This window comes from Numida meleagris, chromosome 12 (genome assembly GCF_002078875.1).
Source record: "Numida meleagris isolate 19003 breed g44 Domestic line chromosome 12, NumMel1.0, whole genome shotgun sequence".
NCBI classification, from domain to species: Eukaryota; Metazoa; Chordata; class Aves; order Galliformes; family Numididae; genus Numida; species Numida meleagris.
In genome coordinates this window covers 6,010,518-6,022,825 of record NC_034420.1, presented here as the reverse complement: position 1 = coordinate 6,022,825, position 12,308 = coordinate 6,010,518, and the positions used below count along the sequence as shown (strand labels likewise).

Here is a 12,308-nt window from a genome sequence, read left to right as displayed (position 1 = left end):
TTCCCTGGTACCAGGCTGCATTGGCTTCAGTGCTAATGGTAGGCTCTTAAATAGAGAAGTATTTGGTTTCATTGTAATATAGGCATTAATGCTTGCACAACATGATAAAAAACATATTAGTAATCCTTATTGATTAATATGAAATGTCTGATTTTGGTGGTTGAAACATGATGCTGCCACATTGACTTCAAGTCTCACACCACGAAGGTCAGAAAGGGATGTTACTACAGTACCATAAGTGGAATAACTTCTCAGGATTCAGCTGCGGATGTTCTAGGGGAAGAAAATGGATTTGATAAATGGAAACTAATCAGCAGACATTCCATTTATACCGTGTGCTTTTTCAGGCAGCAGAGCCTGAAACTCTGTTAGTAGTGAGAAGAGCATTTCTGGATGAATTCCAGTTTTACTGGACAGGCTCACTCAGTATTGAGTTTACACTGAGGATTAACAAAGTGCTCTGATTACAGTTCTCAAACTGAGATTTATTCTCGTTAGCTGAATTGTTTAATGTTATGTATGAAATCGAGGAAGATTGAAACTACATTTCTGTACCAGAAGGTAATTATGAATGTTAAATTGAAATATGGGATTTGTAACACAAGTTTAAGATACATTAAACTTGTTCCAAGGGAATGCTGGAGTGGGACATCATCCCAAGTAGAGCCATTGGGAAGGCAGCATTGTGATCCTTAAAAAAGAGAACAAAGCAAATTAGTAAACACAAAGTAATAAATAAGTTATTAGTTTTAGACCAGAATAACTCAGAAAAGTGGTTAAGTGAATATAGAATAGAATAGCCAGGAAAGGACTAGAACTTGAGCTGTCATGTTTAAGGTAACATGTTTGACCTCTCAATAGGAATTGATAAGCTTGTACCCTTTACTGAATTATGCCTTGAATAGGTAATGAACATCAAAGGTACAGCTGAAGAATGGTGTGGGCGGGAGACATCTGCCAGGAAATGTTCAGAAATGCAGGGACAGTCTAATGCTGATAACTGTGAATACTTGAGGAAATTGTCCTTACTCTTTGTCAACGGTTTACGGGTATTCAGCCTGGTTCCGTGACGAATGGGATGGGGGACCCATGGACCCACGCCCTGGGGAAAGGGAAAAAAGGGTAGGGAAATGGGCCTGAGAGCAAAAACAGGGGCAACAATCTGAGGAGAAACAAACAAATTTACTAAATAAGATATCAGAATGTGAAACAACACAGTATAATTACAATTTAAGCTGATAAATCCAATACAGCGAGAAAGAATGTCCAAAATCAAGGTAAGCCTTACTCTACTACCGATAATAAGATGGCTGGGGAGTGAGGCACTGCCAGGACGAGAGATGGGCAGAAAGAGAAGGGACGAGGTCTTGTGATCTGCACATTTTTATCTTTTTCCTCTGGCCAGAAATGGTAACAGAAGAGCAAAGTACCTTGGGGAATGTAGTAGTCCTTCTTTTCTGAGAACCAGGTACATACACTACATGATGTTATGATGTGGAATACCAATAACCGAAAATCATGAAACCATGACACTCTTGCAAGTAGGGTTAGTTTCCTTTAGATTTCTTTTTTAGTCTATTGCTACTATGTTGCTGCTTCCTTTCCAAAATCAGTTAGATGTCAGATTCTGGAGTGTTCGGATCTCAGACAAAAAGGACCTGATGGAAATGATACAGCTTCTGTAGAGGTAAGTTTTTACTGCAAAATTATTCGAAATTATTACAAAATCAAAATTATTTTTTGATGCAGGCACTGTTTTCCCTTAAAATTCCATGAGAAAAATTGAAGATTAAGAGAAAATTTGATTTAATTAAGGAAGAGGCTCTATCCAGAGGAACCTGGACAGGCTTAAGAAATGGACACGTGAACTGAATGAAGCTCAACAAGATCAAGTGCAAGGTGGTGCACTTGAGTCAAGCAATCCCACATATGTATACAGAATGGGAGAAGAACTCACTGAGAGCAGTCTTGCAGGGAAGGGCTTGGGGGCCCTGGTGGATGAAAAGTGGACATGAGCCAGCAGTGCATGTGTGCTGGATAATTCTTTACTCAGAGTGGTGAGGCAGTGAAACAGGTTGCCCAGAGAAGCTGTGGGTGCCTCATCCCTAGAGGCATTCAAGGCCAGGCTGGATGGGACTTAAGGCAGCCTTAGCTTGTGGGTGGCAGCCAGCCCATGGCAGGGGGTTGAAACTAGATCTTTAAGGTCCCTTCCAACCAAAGCCATTCTGTGATTCAATCAAATATTCTGTTTCAATTGCTTGGTTATTTATGTTTATATGAACTTCTGGTAATCTAGAGAGAAACTTCACTGTAATTGAGCAGTGTTTTTTCTGTTTTACTTGACTGTGTTTCTAGCACTGTTCTGTGAACTGATCGTGTAGCTAGTGCAACTTTCCTTAGTCGTTATCTTTTTTTGTTGTAAGAATATTGTTTGTGCTGCTGATTTAGACAGCTATGAATTCTCAGACAATTCCAAGGTCAATATTCAAGGTTCCTCTGGAACCTTGTGCTGTAGTATTGAACGTGTTGAGTAGGTTGCATATGAAGTAGCGAGGTAGAAATCTCATTTAGTCTCAACTACCCATTATCTCAAATTGACCAAGCTTTGTTTATAGACTTCCACAACACTTCTTTAACTGGTTGTAATTAAGCTTATGGGAACTAATTGTCAGCAATTTAATAGAGAAAGACTGTAAAAACAGAAGTTTAATAAAATGGCTCAATGATTTTTACCTATTGTTTAGTCCTGTCTGCGGGAGGAGGAGGAGTGTACGGTGAGAAATGAGCCTTATTGAGGTACAGTGTCACAGTTCACTTTGAGGAGGATGACCTCTGTGTGTTTGTCTTCTTCTTTAATATGAAGGACATGCAATGTGCAGGCAAGCTTTTTTTATTACTTGGTGTGCTGATTTGTTCTGTTCTCTTTGCCATGAATAAGATTTATCCTCTCTAACCATCTTTAGTCTGTAGTTGTTCAGAAATGTGAGCTAGTGCTTTACCTCCTACCATGTTTGTAGACTTTGGGTTGAGATGTTACGTTCAGCAGCAGTTAATGTTCACAGCTTCCTTTGTTCTGAAGTTACTTCATTAAATAGCTTGCATGTACATTGACAAGGTTTTATAATATGCAGGGTAGGTAGAAATGCAGAGATTCTGTATCAGAAAACAAGTGGAAACAGCGTTGAATACCCTTTGCTACTTTGCCAGTGATTTGCTTTATAGCCTGGGCTGTGTTCATTGGAGTATTTTTAAGTTGGTAGCTAAAACGGGTGGTTCAGGAAGGGGAGACATTAATTCAAATCCTTACTCCATGTCAAGCTTATGATTTGCCTCCTTGCTGGGAGAGTGTCCTAATGACAGACATGCAGCAGAATTTTGAGGTGGGACTACTTTGGTCTCCCTAGGGGACTACTCCTGTAGTAAGAAGTCAGTATCCAGGTCCTGAGGTGGGAGAGTCAAGTGAGGAGAACACTTGACCAGAGAGCTGAGATATAACTAGTTCTACACTTAACAACAGAAAACCCTTGTTATTCATGCAGTCTTAACCTCAACAAATATTGAGAATCACCCCCTGCAAAGTGACTCTCAATTGACATTTGTAGAGAAGAGGGTTTAGCGTGTGGCAGTTCCCCCCCCCCACCAGTGGATCTTGTAACAAGGGGGTGCATGCCCTGCCTCTGGTAAAACCAAACTGGAATAAAAGGAGGCTGAATTTCCCTCTACTAGCTAGTTGAAAGGGAGTGTTAATTTCCTTTGTGTTTCTTTCAAAAGCACAATCATTAAATATTCTGATACAGTATTAGAGGGAAACTTGAAGGTCAAGTGGAATACTTTATGTTGGACAGATTATCTGTGGGGTGGTATTCCTCCTTGATATTAATTTACATTACCTTTTCTTTTTTTCCAGCTATTGAGCAGGTACAATCCCTAATTGTAAACGTTCTTAAAAGGATTTGTTTTATAGCAGATATGACTTTATACATTCCCTTGTCAAAAGAAAGCTCTTTCTTGATTTCTAAGCGAGTCTCAGTGCTTATTGATTGTAGAGGCATTCTGCCGGGTAGAATGATAGCTGCCTGCCTGCCTCAGATCTTTGGCACTTACCCCTTTTGCTGTCTCAGGCAATTTAGTGTAATTAATTGTAATAGCTATATTTATCGTACATGATTTAGAGTTTACTCTCTGATATCATGACATCCTTAATATATATACTTGAGGATTGTTTCCATTAGGATCAACAGAATGTAATTGTTTAAGCAACTCTGAGCTGACCTAGGCTGAATATTGATATTCAAACCACAGCACCTTCAGCAAATAAAGGTTCTGAGTAATGAGTTTATAATCAATCAACAATTGTTGTTTAAGGGCTGAGTCATCTGCTCTGTCACCTACAGGAATGCTGTTGAACAAAAAATAATATGGGAAGAACAAGTACGGATGTAAAATGCTGTGTAGCTCTAGCAAGGAAATGTCTCCATCTCCAGTTATTTGGTAGAAGATGTTTGCCAAGAGTTAATTCTTACTGTGGTAACTACTGGCAATGCAGTAAGCAGTAACCACAGTAGGTGACGAAGGTGGTGGTCTTGTAAGTAATTTGGCTTGTTTTAGAGAAGCTTATGTCTAGAAAACATTTGTTTTTACATGGGAAAAGATGAAGCAGGAGTTGAATTTGTTCGCCACCTCAGGCGTGTATCAAGCTCCTTTACAAGAAGCAAGATCTCGTAAGGTTCAAAATGATTGCGTTTAACAGTACTGAGGTTAGCTAATGTCTACAGCCTAAGTAAAACACGTGGCAAGAATTGAAATTGCTGGCAACAGAGTGAGTCCAGAATCTGGTTTAAACTCTTGCCATGATATTTATACTGCAATGAACTACATCTAAGAAAGTTCACATAAAAAGGAATTGATTATATCCCACTTCATGTCAGTATTTGCCTTTCATTAAAATACACTAATTATGTTATATAGTAATTTTTACAATCTCTTCTTTGATCCCTTCGTACTTCATGTGCCAGTTTCAGAATCTAAAGACTCTAACATATGCAAAGATGTGTGTGGATACCTACTTTGTGTGATTTCTATATGTTAGAGTGCCTTTCGCACGTGCTTTATTTTATGGTATTATTTTTTTGGTGTTATTAGGGGAGTTGCAACTGAAGTCTTTCTTTAAGGTCCCTTTTAACCCAAGCCATTCTATGATGGCAGAGACTAGTTTGCAGACAACCTCAGAAAAACAGGGAGGGAGAGATGGATCAAGTGGCACAATGTTAACTTTTCCTTTTAGTGGACTTTTACCATTGGACTATTGAGAAGACTGATAACAGGATGATATTTAATGATTTGAATTAAATGCATGTTCCAGTGTTTCATGAAACAGCGGCCCTTCTGGCCTTGTATTGCCTGTATGGTCATAGCTCCTACCTGTCAGAGATCAGTCAGAAAAATTTCTGCTTCTTTTCCCGCCTACCCCAAAGTTTAGGTCAAAGTAATTAGGAGAGAATACTCATTTACTGCTATTTAAATCCTGAGTTTAACTATCTCATCTTTTGACAAATAGGTATAATTAGTTCTTTTGCATAATTTATTAACTTTCTTATTAAGTTGTGTACAGATTAGTGAGGCACCAGGCACGCTGGTAGAAAGACTTCCAATTAGAAGGTGATAGATGGGTTTGTTGCATTTGATAAACAGGCTTTGTCATAGTTTCAACTGAAAGGAGCTGTTTTTGTTTAAATCTTCTTATATCATGAGTCTGATCAGTGTTGAACTAGATTGTCTCATGCAATGCGACCTGCCCTTCAGAACACTTAATAGTGAAATAATAGCTTCGCAAAAAAAAAAAAGATTTGAAGATATTAATAGCTTATGACGAGAAAGTTTTGAAACTTCTTAAGAATGGTAGGAGAGAAGGCTAAAACAGAAGCAAGAAAATGAGATCTTGATCTTTGTCTCATATGACATCCTCACCAAACTGAAGTCTCATTCTGAGGCTGAAAAATGCCCCAGAAGGTTAGTGCTCTTTCAGGACACCAACCTGTACCCAGCCTTTGGCATGACTTTTGATGGTGCTGGCTCTTACTCCTCAGTGTGCTGAAGTGAAGATAGTCCTAAAGATGTGTATTGAAATGATGTTGGCAGCTGTATAGTATAGTTGCTATTAGACCACTGCCATTTGTGGTTAAATAAAACAACTTCTGGCAGATGATGACTTTTGAAACTTCCATCAGGAAGAATACAGTGGCTACTTGAAAGATGTCTATAGTCAGGATGCACCTAGCCTATGTTCACAAGAGGGGGTCTGTCTGTTATCAAATACATGTAAAGGAAAATCAGTGTTGAAAGAAAGAGAACTTCTGACAGAGAGTCTTGGGGTTGTGTTGTTTTCATTTAAAAAAAAAAAAGACATGTCTCCCAGAAACTTGTGCTATGCCCTTCAGAAGAAACATTACAGTACAACTTGACAGATAAAACAACATTGGAAACTGTAATGTTAAAATAGGGCTCTCATGAATGTATGATGTTAAACAACCTCTTGAACTTCTGTTTTGAATCATCAACATTGTTTATCATCAAAGTTTTCTAGAGATCATGGTTCTCACTAACAGTGATCTCCTGTGATATGGGTGTTTCATAAATCAGTTGCCTTTAAATTGACCTCAGTTCCTCTGAATACACCATTCTGCTAAGCATTGTAATACAATCTAAATAAGTTTATTTTGGCCTTAAAAATTGGGCCCAATGGCTCAATTTCTTTTACGCTTCTGCTGAGTTTTATAACTCTGCTCCTTTCTCATATGCTTTTAATTCTTCAAGTGAGATCTTAATCTGCTTTGCCAGTTTGAAATAACACCTTTAACCCCCTGTCAAAAGCATCATAATCTAAATGGTGTAGAGCAGTTAATAAATTATAATTTCCAATGGTAATACTTTTTTCCAGAAACATGTTTTTAGAGGAAGAAAGCACAGTTGGTGGGTCAGACTGTTCATCCTGTTTTTGATTTATTAAAACCTGTCATGATTTCTAGTCTTCTTTTGTCCTGCTACTGACTTACTGCACAGGAGTGAATCTGGCTTCCTGAGATAATTTATCTTTCTGCAATTTCACTTAGCTATGTGTCATTCCCCTTCAAGGGTTTTATTTACTTTCGAGATGTTTATATAGTAGGTAAGGGCTTTTGTTTTTTTTTTTTCTGCTTTCATTCATATACATCAGAGAGAGGTTCTTACTGAGCTTACAAGAACTGTTTTTCCTTTGACCTTAAGGATGAAAGGTTACTATTTCAGGTAGTATTTCAGTACAGCTTGTTCCCCTAGGAATTTTTTTTAAAGAAATGAGCTTACAGTATGACTGCCAACATTAAATATCCTACTCAGAGGAGCACTTAAAAGTAAAGAACCCTTGGCTGCCACTGCTGCTTATCTCTCTCTCTTTCTCTTTCTTCAAAAGATGAGATAATAAAAGTGCTGCCCATTTGACTACCTTCGGAAAGCTATAATATCTGGGTGATCTGAGGTACAAAATCCAGAGTGAGTAATGAGCTGGGTGTGGAAGTACCTTGAGGTGATTTAGATTGCCATATCCTAGTGAGCTCACCAGCACCTTTTGTCTGTGCTGAAGCTTCACAGAAGCATCAAATGCCATGTGTAGAAATTTTTCAACTTAATACATGGAGAGTTAAACATTTAATTAGACCTTGATCTTCCAAATGATGTGTGCTTAGCACTAAATACAGATTTTGCAAGACTTTATCATCTGGAGTATCAGATGACTGTGGCAATAAGATATCAGTGAATGGGAATAGTTTTTGCAAATATGCAGGCCCAATACTGTCTCAGATGATTTTTATTTATAATATTTTTCTAAATATACTTACTAATTGATGAATTTTTTTGTCCTCTTCATTGATACCATGCCCAATAAAAGCAGAACTTGAACACCATTTTTTCTGTATGATTCGATTGCTGGTGGTCTGTGTGTCATGTTACTAACAGATGTGGAATGGGAATTTGTTGTGACAGTTCTAGTTGTATTTTATCATTTTTCCTTTTAATTTCTAAGGGTCCTTTGCTAACATATATGCCTTCTGTTTTATACTGTTTAGTTGCCATGGTAATGAGCATCCATACACTTGGTGGTTCTGCTGCTGTTTTTACTTCTGTTTTCCTGGGCTGTGCCCATCACCATTGTACACTTTCACCTACATGGCTTAGAACTGATTTATTCTCACATGAGACATTCTCACAGTATCTAAAGCTGTGTTTTCATGTTTGTCTGCTGAGGTTCTTGGTCATAAAGAGAGAGGAATCAGCCCTGTACTTGGTCACCAGGGATTTTTTTTTATTAGCAATTCCCTGGTAGACATTCTTCAAATGTATTTTGTGAAAAAAAGGCTATTTCCTCACTTGTGGAGACCAAGGATTCAGGGCCTTGACCTACTGGTAGCTTCCCAGAGCCTTTACTGTATCTCAGCTCCTGGCCACAAGGAGGGCACAAGGATACCACTCAGTCCTGGAGAGGTAAGGTTCTCAGATAATAGAGACTACCCAAATATCATAAGTAACAATCTTCCTAATAATCATAATGTGGTGAGTTCATAAAGCAAGGGTTTTGTGTGAACTGAATCACAATTTCATGAATGTTTTTTGACCAAAAAAACCATCCAAGATTCTTGTGAATGGAGGGTAAAATTAAAAAGGCAAAATGGCCTAATGTTATGCCTATGAACATAAACCTGCTTGCATCTAGAGAGCTTTTAGTTAAATTTGAATGCAGTCTGCTAATGATCTTGGAAACGAAGTGTTCACTTCTATTATTAAATGTAATATAATTCAACTACGGTGAGGCCAACAAAGCAGCTGATAGCCATGTTCTGAACTATGTAACATTACTATTGTTTTCTTCATGCTCCTAGTCAAATGTATTTGAAGGTTATGTGGTAGAGATTTCATAAAAATAAAAATTCATTTTTAAGTATAGATCTGCAAAATATCGTTTCTTTGATAATTTTTAAATGGTTGTTAATAACATCAGTTACTCTTGTTATCTTCCAAAGTAGTTCTGCCTGCCCTCTCCCTACCCCCTCCAGTTCCTTTGGTTGTTGCTAGTGTTACTAGTGCACTGCAAACACGTGAACCACATGTGTGCTGTGGTCTTCCTACCACTTGAGGAATCAATTTCATAGTACAGATTGGTTCTTGATAGAGTGGGGGAATTGTGAGTAAAACACCTTACTAGATACAGAACATCTTTGCACACGGAGAGGGAAGGAGGATTGTGTTCTTATTCTGGGGAGCCAAACTAATAGATCTCTTAATTTAGCAGCTGAGCTTGGAACAAAGAGAACAAAAAGTAACTGTGGTGGTACACAGTGCTTAAATGAGAGACGGAATTGGGAGATGATGAGTCTTGCAAATTCTGTGAAATTCAAACACTGGGTTGGGTGGTTACAGAGCACTTATTGGTGTACTAGCAGTCCTATGATTCTACCCCAGATAAGAGATCATAAAATCATAAAATGGCCTGGGTTGAAAAGGACCTCAAAGATCATCGAGTTTCAACCCCCCTGGTGAGTGCAGGGTCGCCAGCCACTAGACCAGGCTGCCCAGCTGATGTTCTCGAATCTGTCTTTGGGGTGAAAATACCTTGACGCTACCTTTCAATCTTCATCTTTTAGATGGAAAACTAGAATGCTGAGAAACCGATTTGTGTAAGATGTCAGTTCATAGTGAGATCTTGTCCAGAACTTAAATCACATCAATGTCTTTCCTGCTTCTTCAAATGCATCTTGAATTTCAGTGATTCTAATACAGCCCCTGTCAGCTGCTGTCTTTTTCTAGCAGTTGCTTAGCTGTGGTTCAGAAGGAGATACCCACGACAGGGTTAACTCGCATCATTAGACATATTAGTACGGCTAAGCATTTTCAAAAATAGTTTTCTGCCCTTCTGGGCGGACAGAAAACTTTGCTTTAGAAATACCCTCAGAAGCAGAGTAATAGTGACAAACAATTATTCTCATGTAGTGGCTTTCATATAGAAAGTTTTTATTCGTTTTTGCTTACGTAACTAAATGTGTTTGAAAATAGATGCCTGTCTGGCTCTTGTGGCGAGTCAAAGATGATCCAGTAACAGTAATAATAATCACAAAAGAGAGTGAGTTGGTGTTGGATGTGTTTGGATTCTTAGATGCACTTTGGATACGCATTTAGTTGCACAGATGGGTCTGGAGCCTTAAATTTAGAAGAATCTAATCTTAATATCACCAGACACCTTTGCTTCTCTGATTTCAGGGACAGTGAGAGTTCCTGAATTTTAATGCTGATGATAATGCATATATTTAGGGAAGGTCTACAATCTGCAGACACCCAACAGTCAGCTTCCATTTTGAATAGAGGAACCAAAAATAACACCAATGAAACAAAAGGCCAAAAACAAGCCACCTTCACCTGTTTCTAGCAGGGACTGCTGTTACTTTCGGAGATGACTGAGTTATGCTTGGGTTTTTAGTGAGTTTCAGCAGTGTCTTAGATGTATGGTATTTCAGTGATATTGGGAAATCAAATATTCAGGGATTAAGGTGAGATTTAAAACAAAACAAAACTCAATATCCCTTAAATGGGGTGCCAATTACTGCAGCGTGTCTCCATGGATATTTTTTTGTAATTTCTGCAAGTATTTAGTTTGGTTGTTTCCCTATGTATTTATTTATTTAGTTAGACACAGCTTCATTTCCAGTGCTTCAGGCCAGCCTGATGTGCTCTAAATCATTAACCCTCTGCTCCAGGGAACTTACCCTTATGGCAGCATCTTTGATATTAGATTGGATCCCTTCCGGGCAGAATTTAATTGACTGGATTTCTAGGGGGAGTGCTGGTTCCCTCGGTCTCTCGCTGCTGCATGAGGCCATGATTGTTTCAGGAGTTGATTTAGAAGCCAGGTTTCTGCTGTTACATGGTAGCAAAGGGAGAGCAGGCAGTGAATCAGAGGGCCCAGGCTGTGCTTTGAAGCGTGGGTTGGTATGTTTCTTCATTTAGGGATATGTTTGCTCTAAGTGTACTGGCACTTCATAAGCATTCATACCAATAAAAGCAGCGTGGTATGGATGAATACAGTTTTACAGCACTTGGTTGTATATTACAAGGAAAGCTGTAATTGTCTCCATTGTAAGACATGGAGGCAAGCATTGTAGCAATAAGGTCATATATCTTACCTTCAGCTTAATTCATGTAATTGGGGTTACGATTGCTGAAAGGTTAAACTGCAGTGACAGAGTTAGAGAAGAAATGTAGGATATTGATTGCCTTTTTATATTCACTGTGGCTGTAGAATTGCTTCACAAATGAGCAGTGCTTCTGAAGTCAATAGAGCTGTGTGTGTGAATAGATATTTGCCTATTCAGTGACTTCATTGTCAGTGAGCTCTTTCCAAAAACCTTAAGGTCTTCATCGTTAAATACAGAGAAGTGGTGATCAGAGCAATGGTTATGGGTATCTACATGCAACTTCCATGAAAGCTAGGGAGTTGTATGCTTTATTTGGTGTTCTGAGTAACCAAAATCAAATGTTCCCTGTTCAGTGATTCAGGACTTCATAAAAAGTGAGGCTTAAAGCCACATGATTCACTGTCAGTTAACTTAAGTCAAGTGTAACAAGAAGGGAAACACGATGTTTTGTCCTCATATTTCAGGAGGCTCATTCCAGTCTTTAGCTATGTCATAACCATTCTGCGTAGCTCAGGAGGGAGACCTTTGGATACCTGATGTGTTCAATATCAGTCCTACTAAGTTTTCACTTTTTAAATTGTGTTTATATGTACAGGAAAGTGCTATTTATTTTGTTTGGTAACAGTATGAATCCAGTATTGGAAAAGCTGGTGTACATGAGATATTATTTGTGCTTCTGTTAACATATAAACAGTTTTATTGGTGTCTCTAGAGAATATTAAAAATGACATGAAAACTCAAAAAACAAAACAATTAAGTAGGCAGAATCTTCCACAAATTTCAAGTGACTCTTCAGTCTTTAGCTATATTCAGATACTTATACAAGTACAATTAATTTGTCTCCAGTAATTATTTAATATTTCACTTAGCTGCTTTCTGTAGTTGTTGGAATGTGAAGTCATCGCAGAACTTGATAGTTTTGTTAGTGTTTTTAGAAGAGTACTTGTGTTAATCTAGGATTTTCTGAAAGCTTTTCTTATTCATAGGCATTTCTTAATGCTGAAAGTATTCTCCATAAAACCATTTCAGTGTATGACTTAAAGTCATTAGCCTGTCCTAAAATCTAATTGTGCTGACAGCAGTGGTAAA

The 12,308-nt window shown here is 38.2% G+C and overlaps 1 long non-coding RNA gene across 1 annotated transcript in view; it reads left to right on the top strand.

The window, feature by feature from the left end:
* The window catches only part of LOC110405247, a 1,207,595-nt gene continuing 1,196,708 nt past the window's right edge, over window positions 1,422-12,308 (top strand). The window contains exon 1 of the long non-coding RNA XR_002442765.1: window positions 1,422-1,687. This is a non-coding gene — a long non-coding RNA (uncharacterized LOC110405247). The remainder of the gene's footprint in view (window positions 1,688-12,308) is intronic.